Source organism: Tenrec ecaudatus, chromosome 16, assembly GCF_050624435.1.
Source record: "Tenrec ecaudatus isolate mTenEca1 chromosome 16, mTenEca1.hap1, whole genome shotgun sequence".
Classification (NCBI taxonomy): Eukaryota; Metazoa; Chordata; class Mammalia; order Afrosoricida; family Tenrecidae; genus Tenrec; species Tenrec ecaudatus.
In genome coordinates, this window is record NC_134545.1 from 16,520,541 (window position 1) to 16,532,542 (window position 12,002).

General features: G+C 44.5%; 1 non-coding gene across 1 annotated transcript; it reads left to right on the forward strand.

Moving 5' to 3' along the window:
• The first annotated feature begins 2,096 nt into the window (after positions 1 to 2,096).
• Positions 2,097 to 2,199, forward strand: LOC142430021 (U6 spliceosomal RNA). The gene has a single exon (XR_012780512.1). It is a non-coding gene; the product is annotated as a U6 spliceosomal RNA (small nuclear RNA).
• Positions 2,200 to 12,002: the final 9,803 nt, after the last annotated feature.

Sequence of the window (12,002 nt, forward strand, 5' to 3'; positions counted from 1 at the left end):
GACCCACAGGTTGAGAACCACTTCTTTAGGGGAACAGACAGCCTCATCGTTTCTCCCATTTAGCGGCTGATGGGTTTGATCCTCCAACCTTGCAGTTAGCTGATTGTGCCATCATGACTTACTAAAGAACGGTAGGTTTATATTAAAAGTCATTATCTACTTGTAGATCACGAAAAAGCAAGTTAGCAAGAATGGAGGCATGGAGTGTTACCAAGATTCTGTTACAGTAGTCAAGATGAGAAGTTCTCGTGGGTGAAGTAGAGAGGGAGAGATTGCATGTGTGTATGATACGTGTTGGAGGTTGGTTGACAGAAAGGATAAAAAATGGGTCATGTGAGAGCTTACTCACCCATTTGTATACGACAGGATATCTGTGTGTGTGTGTGTATTTATCTTCATTCCAAATATGTTCAAGAATGTGATAGAGTAGACGGGGGCAAAGTTATGAAAACTTCTTAGATAGAACCAGACACCTTGAGGGAAGGATTCGCTGGACCCAGGGTCAAGACCATAGTGTTAGGGGACACCATGGCCAGCTGGCATCAAAAAGTCCACAAAGACCATGTTCTAGTTTGGGACGCAGCAACCGCAATCTTCTTAAAACCTCATGAGCAGCCCTCAGAGGTGCAGCTACTGGTCTCTCCCCATCCAGAGGAAAGAGAGTGATGAAAACTGAAGACTTACAGAAACAATTAGTCCAGTGGACTGATGGACCATGACAGACCTCAGTCTAAACAACTCTGAGTCCTGAAGAACTTGCTGGTGCCCAGCGCCCACTACCAACTGCTCTGAAACAGATCACATTAGAAGGTTCTAGATAGATGGGGAGGAAAAATGGGAAACATTCAAATTCATAGAGAGCAGGCTTACTGGCCAGATAGAGACTGGTGGAACCCACCCTCCAAGACCACAGCCTTTGGTCGCCCGTTGGGTCTGGAAATGAACTTACCCCTGTGACTCAGTTTACAGCCAAATAATAGGTCTGTAAGGGTCACAGTAATATTAGTGAGGCGTGCACACCTTAAAAATACTCAAATTTGAAATCAAGGGGCAGCATCTGCCCAAGGGCAAAGTTCAGAGGGATTAGGAAAGAAGGAGAAAGAAAGCGGAAACATGGGTGGAAGTGGGATGAAGGATGCCCCGAGGTGATGGCAGGGAATGAGATGAAACAGAATGTGTGTGAATTGTTGAAGGGAAAACTGATGACCTGCTCTGCAAACCTTCACCAATTCACAATAAAGTTTTGGGTTTGTTTTTGAGATTGAAAGATCGTGATCATATATCCTTTTATTTAAACTTCCTCAAAATTAAAAAACAAACCAATAATTGTTAGAGTAGACTGACCTCTAACAATGTCACGGGGTTCGCAGGTGCAATTATACGGCTATAATATATGATTATAGCAAAGTCATTGAGGATAGGAGAGATAGGAGGGATAGTACAATAAAGATGTCAAATACATTTCAGCACGCTCACCTCAGTCCCACTTGGTGGTCCATGTAGAGGTAGGAGATGAGAGGAGGAGGAGAGATGTGTATTTCTAACCAAGGCTTATCTTTCTTTAGAGGGCGTGCAAGCCGCCTGATTACAGGTAATCACATACGTAAGAGGAAGGGGTTGTACCATAGACAACACAAGCCATGGGAAGGGGACGGTTTAGGAATGTACACGAAATAGGAAGGGGAGGGATTAGGGGTACGCATGTGACAAGATGCACGGACCCTAGATAAGGATGGCAGACTAGCCTTGGTCACCCTTGAATGGGCTGGACCTTGTCTCTGGACTCTCCTTCAAGGAAACAATCCACTATCCTTATCAGTAGGGAGCAGACCCTACTCAGGGTGGGACACACTATAGTCTGATTGCTCTAGATGGCTGATACCCTCAGGGAGAATAACCTCTAAGCAGCTTTCATTGACCTCCAAGTGTACAGTCATTTACTCTGTGATGCAAGCAGTGTCCTAGGTTTGACATATATTTGGGGGGAGTCAACCTGGGGAGAAACCTTTTTGCATCCTACAAATAATGCCCAGGTGTGGGGTTTTAGAGACTGGATGGGTAATGATGCCATACAGTGAATAAAAAACGTAAAGGCGGTGCTTTCCCTGACAGCACACATACCAAAATCAGAACGATGCAGAGATTAGCACGGCCCCTGCACAGGATGACATGTACATTCGTGAAGTGTTCCATATTAAAAATATAAACGTGAAGTGGGTGGGATGGAAGCCAGTTCTTTTCTATCTAGGTTAATTAGAAATGCCTGAGTGTGTTAACTACATGATCTGTCCACTTGAGGGTATTAAGCGTGAAGGGGTGCAGTCTAGCCTGTCAGTCATGTCTGATGATGCCTCCTTGTGGGCATGGCCTTCGCATGGGGATTCTGGGAATGTCCTGTTGAGTAGCCACACTCAGCTAGAGACATGTGCCAGCCCTGAGATGCTTCCACCAGAATTGGATCCACAAGACTTCACTCACCAGCCTGTGTTCTCCCTGCATTCGGTATCATGGACTGTGTGAGTCTGCAGAGAAATTTATAGACTCGGATTGGTCATAAGGGATAATATCAGGCTTAGGGACTTGATCTGGATTGGACTGGGATGTTTTCTTAATATATAATTACTCTTCCATATAAAGCGCTTTCCTATACATATATGAATGTCCCCGGATTTGTTTCTTTAGTCAACCTGGACTAAAACTGAGAGACAAGCTACAGCAGCGGTTCTCAACCTGTGGGTCGTGACCACTTCGGGGGTCAAATGACCCTTTCACATGGGTCGCCTAATACCTTCAGAAAATGGTCTTTAGGAACCGAGACACTGCTCCTCTATACATCTCCAGGCGGGTCCGCCCACATATAAGTACCCGGCATGATGACATCACACCAGCCCCATCACTTACACCCCATAAAAATACAGGTGTAGGTGACAGTGTTGGTTCCGCATAATGTACTTATGCGGATCAGTCACACGTGTAGAGCAGCTACTGGGCTCCTCTGTTAAAAGCAGCTACTATTTTGAAAGCAGCAGTATTGGCAGTGAAACAACACTTCGTGAATTATAATGACTGGGTAAATGTAAAAATCATGTACTGTAAAATTATCAACTGCAAAAAAAATTTTGTACCATGGGAACTTAATCTGGATGCTGATCAGTCTTTTTATATTCAGCTGTGGTTGATGTGAATACTGCCCCCTGGTGGTAGTAACAGGTATGTTTTTTTTTAAAAAGAACACAGAATGGTAAATCATAGGAAACTTTTATGAAACTGTATTGACTGAATTATGCCATATATTATTATTAAAGCTATTGTATATTATTTTCATTAGCAAGCCATCCCATGACAATGGATCGTATAGAGAAGAACGTTAAGAAAAGAAAATATAGTGAGGACTTTTTACAGTATGGTTTTACCTCAATAATTACAGCAGGAATTGAGAACGCACAATGTGTTATTTGTTGTGAAGTTCTATCAGCCGAATCTATGAAGCTGAACAAACTAAAATGCCATTTTGATAGCAAGCATCCAAGCTTTGCCGGCAAGGATACCAACTATTTTAGAAGCAAAGCTGATGGGCTCAAGAAAGCCAGACTTGACACTGGTGGCAAGTACCACAAACAAAACGTAGCAGCCGTTGAAGCTTCATATTTGGTGGCACTCAGAATCGCCAGGGCTATGAAAACTCACACCATTACTGAGGATTTACTGTTGCCAGCGACCAAAGACATTGTTCGAGTTATGATCGGAGAGGAATTTGTTACGAAATTGAGTGCAATTTCTTTATCTAATGACACTGTCCGCAGAAGAATAGAAGACATGTCTGCTGATATTCTTGATCAGGTCATCCAGGAAATTAAATCTGCTCCACTTCCAATATTTAGCATCCAACTTGATGAATCTACAGACGTTGCAAACTGTTCACAGTTACTGGTTTACGTGAGGTATATTAATGATGGCGACTTTAAAGATGAGTTTCTTTTTTGCAAACCTCTTGAAACGACAACTACTGCATGTGATGTATTTGACACAGTTGGTTCATTTCTGAACGAGCATAAGATCTCTTGGGAAAAGGTGTGTGGTGTTTGCACAGATGGTGCTCCAGCGATGCTAGGATGTCGATCTGGATTTCAGCGTTTGGTTCTGAATGAGTCACCAAACGTCATCGGAACTCACTGTCTGATTCATCGGCAAATATTAGCAGCGAAGACGCTGCCACAAGAGTTGCAAGAAGTGATGAAAAGCATCATAAGTTCTGTCAATGTTGTAAAGGCGAGCACTTTAAACAGTCCATTGTTTTCGCAACTGTGTAACGAGTTGGATGCACCGAATAATGCTCTGCTATTTCACACTGGAGTGAGATGGTTGTCGAGAGGAAAAGTTTTAAAGCATGTTTTTGAGCTGCGTGATGAACTCAAAGTGTTTTTTAATCAGAAAGCAAGACCGCAGTTCGAAGCACTTTTCAGCGATAAAAGTGAACTGCAGAAAATAGCTTACTTGGTTGACATCTTTGCCATCCTGAATGAGTTAAATGTATCACTGCAAGGACCAAATGCAACATGCCTCGATTTGTCTGAAAAGATGCGATCATTCCAAATGAAACTTCAGCTTTGGCAAAAAAAATTGGATGAAAATAAAATTTACATGTTGCCTACCTTATCTGCTTTCTTTGAGGAACATGACATTGAACCAGACAAAAGGATTAAGATGATAATTTCTGTGAAAGAACACTTGCACATGCTTGCAGATGAGATTTCATTGTACATTCCAAATCTACCTGGCACCCCATTTGCACTTGCCAGAAGCCCATTCACAGTCAGAGTTGAAGATGTTCCTGAGACAGCACAAAAGGAGTTCATTGAACTTATGAACAGCGATGCAGCGAGAACTGATTTCTCTACAATGCCAGTTGCAAAATTCTGGATCAAGTGTTTGCAGTCATATCCTGTTCTGTCTGAGACTGTGTTGCGCCTTCTTCTCCCATTTCCAACAACATATCTTTGTGAAACAGGGTTTTCCAGCTTGTTGCTTATCAAGTCTAAATACACAAGTAGACTTGTCGTGGAAGATGATCTTCGTTGTGCTCTTTCAAAGACTGCCCCCAGAATTTCTGATCTGGTGAGAAAGGAGCTATCTCCACCTTTGAACTGATGTTGGCTTTTGACCCATGCTGTTACAAAATGTAGCAATGTAGTTTACTGTTGCTATATTAAGACTGTTACCCATGCTACCCTATGCTTCAAGAAAAAATTTCATTTGTAATTAAAAATAAATCATTCACAATACGTAATTACATATTTTTTGTGATTAATCACTATGTTTTCATTATGTTCCATTTGTAACAATGAAAGTACATCCTGCATACCAGATATTGATTTGACGATTCATCACAGTAGCAAAATGACAGTGATGAAGTAGCAACAAAAATAACTTTACAGTTGGGGGTACCATCACTTGAGGAACTGTATGAAAGGGTCACGACATTAGGAAGGTTGAGAACCACTGAGCTAGCGGCTAGTTCAAGTAGGTAGTTTGGTAGGATGATGGCGGAAACTGCATAGACAACCACCCTCAGCTCCCTGACATTAGATGCAGCCATTTGCCTCTGCTCGTCGTTTCAGTGGAAAGTGAGTGGAAAAGACTACACTGCCCAGGCCTGGCCCGTGAAAACTCCCACCGCAGTTCCTTTGTGCCCATTTGAAGCAGATTTTGAGGGAGACACGGACAACATGGAAGGTTCTCCGGTGGAGAAGGACTCTGCCCTTTTGACCTACGCCTTACCCACGACGTGTTATATGAGCGAAAGGAAACGCCTGTTGTGTTGAACAGTTGCTTACTGGCATCTTTAAATCCTAGCTGTTGTTACTACCCTACCTAATGTAAATGTAGGCACACCAATCCAGCATCTAGCTTGGGGGTGGGCAGGGGTTTCTAAGTTACTTGAATGGACATTCCTTTTTTTCTTTTTCTTAACATTTTATTAGGGGCTCATACAACTCTTATCACAATCCATACATATACATACATCAATTGAATAAAGCACATCCTGAATGGACATTCCTAACGGGAAATTAGAGGAGCCTTGGATTCGTTCATTGGTAATGTATTCAGTAAGATCTTACCAAATTTCCACCCCAGTCTCCAACCACCCTCCCAGTATCACCACTCTCAACACTGGTCCTGAAGGGATCGTCCACCCTGGATTCCCTGTGTTTCCAGTTCCTATCTGTACCAGTGCATATCCTCTGGTCTAGCCAGATTTGTAAGGTAGAATTGGAAGCTGGGGAGTGGGGAGGAAGCATTTAGGAACTAGAGGGAAGTTGTATGTTTCATCATTGCTACACTGCACCCTGACTGGCTCGTCTCCTCCCCATGACTCTTCTGTAAGGGGATGTCCAGTTGCCTACAGATGGGTCTTGGGTCCCCAATCTGCCACTCCCCCTCATTCACAATGATTTGATTTTTTTATTCTTTGATGCCTGATACCTGATCCCTCTGACACCTCGTGATCACGCATGCTGGTGTGCTTCTTCCATGTGGGCTTTGTTGCTTCTGAGCTAGATGGCCGCTTGTTTACCTTCAAGCCTTTAAGACCCCGGACGCTACATCTTTTGATAGCTGGGCACCATCAGCTTTCTTCACCATTTTTGCTTATACACCCATTTGTCAACCGATTACAAGGATCTACATATAACCTCCTCCCTGGGGGATGGACCACAGAAAAGTGTGTGATGGGAGACATCAGATAATGTAAGATATGACAACATAATAATTTATAATTTATCAAGGGTTCATTAGGGAGGGAAAATGAGCTGATACCAAGGACTCAAGTAGAAAGCAGATGTTTTGAGAATGATGATGGCAACAAATGTACAAATGTGCTTGACACAATGGATGTATGGATTGTGATTAGAGTTGTACGAGCCCCCAATAAAGTGATCTTAAATAAATAAATGATTTATTGGGATCTCTTACAACTCTTGTAACAAATCCATACATTCTTTTTATCAAACACCTTTGTACATAATGTTGCCATCATTTTCAAAACATTTTCTTTTTTTCTAATCATTTTACTGGGGGTTCATACAATTCTTATCACAATCCATACCTCCAACCATTGTGTCAAGAACTTATGTACATTTGTTGCCATCATCATTCTCAAAACATTTGCCTTCTACTTAAGCCCTTAATATCTGCTGCTCATTTTCCCCCTCCCTCCCCACTCCCCCTACCTCATGAACTCTTCATCATTCATAAATTATTATTTTGTCATATATTACATTGTCTGATGTCTCCCCCACCTTCTTCTCTGCTGTCCCTCCCCCAGGGAGGAGGCTAAACGTAGATTCTTGTAATCAGTTCCCCTTTTGTACCCCACATTCTCTCCACCCTCCAGGCATCGCCACTCTCACCACTGGTCCTGAAAGAGTCATCTGTCCTGGATTCCCTGTGTTTCCAGTTCCTATCTGTACCAGTGTGCATCCTCTGGTCTAGTCAGATTTGAGAGGTAGAATTGGGATCATGATAGTTGGGGGACAGGGAGGAAGTATTTAAGAACTAGAGGAAAGTTATATGTTTCCTCGTTGCTACCCTGCACCCTGCCTGGTTCATCTCCTCCCCACAATCCTTCAGTAAAGGGTGTCCTGTTGGATACCACTGGGCTTTGAGTCTCCACTCTGCACTCATCCACATGTTCAATAATAGGATTTTTTGTTCTTTGATGCTTGATACCTGATCCCATCGACACCTCATGATCGCACAGGCTGGTGTGTTTCTTCCATGTGGGCTTTATTGCTTCTGAGCTAGATGGCCACTTTTTTATCAAAACATTTTCTTTCTACTTGAGCTCTTGGTATCCCTCCCCCACCCTTCCACCCTCGTGAACCCTTGATACATTAGAAATTATTATTTTCATATCTTAACACCATCCACTGTCTCCCTTCACCCACCTTTCCATTGTGCATCCCCCAGGGGGAGGGGGGTTGCTGCTTTACCTTTTTCTCTTCTCCTAAACCATCAATAATATTATTTTAGGGGGAAAAATCTTGTTGGTTATATCCTCAACACACATCAATCCCTGGCCTATTGTCGGTGCTCAGTAGCTACTTGTTGAAAGATTTAGTGAATGAAGAGATCAGAGCCCCGAGGAGGAGAGGTTTCTACCAGTGAAGTCCTCTCATCTCATGCTGGTGACTCACTGATTCTCACGACCATCCAATCCAGGGGTCCTCAACTACGGTCCCGCGGGCCACATGCGGCCCACCGAGGATATTTAAACAGGCCGTCGGGTGTTTTAGATATTGTGCAGTGCACATAGGGATTTGTTCAGTTTTTTTTACTTTTAATCGCCATAGCTTTTTAAAAAAAACTATAGTCCGGCCCTGCAACGGTCTGAGGGACAGTGAACTGGCCCCCTGTTTAAAAAGGTTGAGGACCCCTGACCAAATCCATTCCTGTAGGACAGAGTGAAACTGCCCTGGTGGATTTCCACAGCTGTAAATCTTTACAGGAGCACCAGGTCTCCCCTTCCTTCTGCCGCTCAGCCGGTGAGTTTGAACTGCTGACCTTGCAGTTAGCAGCCCAACTCGTACTCCACACCATCAGGGCTCTTGCTGCCTGTTAGGGTTGCCTCGGGCAGCATAGTGGGTAATGTGTGAGGCTGCCGATCGCCAGTGTAGCAGTTTGAAGCCACCTTCGACTCCACAGAGAAAGAGGAGCCTGTCTACTCTTGTATTTTTAGTCTCAGAAACCCACAGGGCAGTTCTGCCTTCTCCTGTAGGATCTCAGAATTGGCTCTGTGGCAGTGAGGGTGTTTGCTTGGTATTTCTTTATTGAGACAATAGGGTCCAGAGACTCCAGAGCTTCCATGGACTCTGCATGTGTGCTGGTCTAGTGACGTCTAATGAAGTGATGTCATGTCCGAGATTAAGTTACCAGGAAACTATGGCATCTGTCTCGGGTGCCCGTTCGCACTTTTTGCCTCTTTGCTCTGAAGAAGCCAGTCTGTGTTGTAAACTCCCAATTGCGTCAAAAAACTATTATCTTGGAACGACTGCGGGTGAGACCCTGAGCTCACCGTGTGTAAGCGTTGGCCAGAGCCTTTCCTAGCTAAGGATTCAGTTCTTTGTGGCCACCACTGAGGGACCCTGGTGAGAGACCCTGTACCAGCAGTGCTCAGATCCCTGAGGATACCTGCCATGCAGCATAGGTAACTAATAAGGATTTGGGTACCCAGACGTGGGATGCCGTCATAACAGCACCCCGAGGTATGCTTTTAGAACTGAGCAGCAGACAGAGGCTGCAAAACAGGAAAACGTGCCAATAGAAATTTGAACTTCAAGAATACTGCTAAGAAGGGTTCGAAATAATAGCAGGAGCATGTTACTGGAAATCAAAGTTTAGCAACACTGTCATCTACAATTGAAATGGAAAGCAAAATACATCCCTCGTGAGCTGGGTCCTCTAGCCTAGGAAGTTTTTTTGTTTTTGTTTTGTTTTGTTTTGTTTTTTTGCCTAGGAAGTTTTTAAGCCAGAGAATTGAAAGGTGCTGCCTAGTTTCTCTTGCCTTTTATAGAAAAATGAGAAAGATCGGTTTTTAGGGGGAAAAAAACTGTTCAACATTAAAGGGCAAGGATTTCATGGTTTTGTAACCTTGAAAATGGCTAATATGAAAATCGAGCAAGGGCTTCTGAGCAGAGATCAAGATATAAAATGTGGTCTCTCGGGCAGAGTCTGTTAGAGAAGCGAAGCCACAGAAGCACGTGTAATTGTCTATTCAGAGAGATCAAGATCAAGAAAATGGCTCATGAGTTGTAGATGCCAGCAAGTCCCAGGTGCGTGGGGTCAGAGGTTGAGGAACCCAAGCTTGGCAGGTCAGATGCAGACAGCTGGCTTTAGATGTAGAATAAATCTAAAGATGACAGGCTGCTGACTCACAGACTGCAAAGGCTAAGGACTCCCAGGACTGGCATGCTGTCGGACTCTGGCTCGAGACCAAAGAACAAGAGGTCTGTTGGAGAGCCAGGTGCAAGATCCCGAGCCAATAAAACAGCCAGAGAGCTTGGTCCGGGAGTCTATGTTAGCAATGGACCATACATACCCTTGAGGAAACGCCCTTGCAGTTGATCTCCAACCACTCAGCGTTGGTTAACCCCCAGCCTTCACCACCACAGCATAGTGGTCTACAGCTAAAGTAGAGCTGTGTCCGAAAAATATTTTATTCATGCCTCAAAGATCCAAGGTAGGGCCTCAGAATACTTTTCATAAATCCTGACCCTTTTAAGGGATTAAGGATGATTTTCATAGGGCTTCTCCATCAAAATAAGGGCTCTAGGAAGTTTCGGGGCCTTGTCTAGGTCCTCTTGTGCTGAGAGAAGGTAGAGAAGTGCTTTTCTCAGGGAGATATGTGGATCGGACTTTAATGGAGGGAACCCCAAGAAAGAAGGTCCACCATGTTCCTTCGATCATTCCGTGAGCATGCGTGAGCATGCCTGTTGTACTGGGGGAAGCATACAGGATGGAAGGAGGGAAACAAAAGAGGCCCTTCAACTTTCATAATCTTCCTGGCAGGAAGCAAATCATGTGCTGCCATCTGTTATCAAGATGTCAGCGGGTGGCTCTAAAGGCCCAGAAAGTGAAGCCAAACACTCGGGGGGTGGGGTGGGGGGGCTTACTCTCAGTCTTTGAGAACTGTTGGAGGAACTTACGACATTGACCCCGCTCTGTTTCAGAATCCCTATGGACCGTGACTCCTTTCCCCATTTTTGAATGCCTTACAGGTAGGTGTTCAGTGCTTGCCCCACCAGTGTGTTTGTCGAGGACCATGGCTGACCACTTCTGGGTACGTAAGGGAGACTCCATAACTGTGCAGGGGTGATTCCTGTGAGGCATAGGTCAGTCGTGGCTCCACCCTCCTTGTCCTGGGCTGACCCCAGCAGCCCCTCCAGTGGACTGTACTGCTCCCCTGGGCTTGATAATCTGGTGCAATGACCACGCAGAACTCACAGAAATACTTGTCATTCTGGGGACGTCTTGGGGGGAAATTAACAGGTTCCACATCTGGATCAGAAATACTATGGATACAGCACCTCTTCTCAGCCATGCCTGCAGTCACACCTCAGTCTGGGCCTCAGTCGCTCAGCCACGCAGCCCCTTGGCCTGTTCCCTGCTCAGGCAAATGTTACAAAGATCCTTTAGCACTGATAAATTCCCAAAGGAAGGTGAGCCAGGAAGCCTGCCACTCTATCTCAGGTCTCAGCACTGCTCCTCTGCCACCTCTCCACACGAGCCTCTTAGACACCCTTCACTCCTGGCTCTTGTTTCTTGGTGGTCATATGATTTCTCCCCCCTCCCCCCCCCCCCCCCCCCGCGAGATCTTCCCTTTATACCCACAGAATGGTAAGCCAGCCAACCCTCATTAACACCTCATTAATATCGGATGTGCATGCCTCCACCCAATCCTTTCATGTGAGCTACAAAGTCTATGGAAAGAAAAGCCATCCCAAGTAAGGGGACTGCAACCCGGTCCCGGGTCTGATCTGCTCTCTTTACAATTCAGAAGTGCTTTGATTTAGAACTTATCTTACTTGGGTCTGACCCAATTAGCATCATAAACTCCTATTCCCAAGAAGGGTCATATCCATAGATAAGAACTTAGGATGCCAGCACATATTTGGGGGTGGGGGGGGGACCACACACCTAATGTAAGCCATAACACCATGCAGTGTTACTCAAAGGAAAGCAAAGGTGACTATCATGATAGCAGATATCAGAGAAAGGAAATTATGAGGGACCGTGCATAATGGAAACAGGATCATTCCAATCAGAGCACATAGCAACTTTAAATTAGTATGCACCGAAAAACAGCAGCCAAGTATGACGCTGGTAGAACCGAAAAGAGAAATCCACAAATCCCTTGTTATAGTTGGAGACTGAAAAACACCCCGCTCTGTCAATTGATCGAACACCTTTCTAGGCAGAAAACCAGCGACAAGAATAGAATTAGT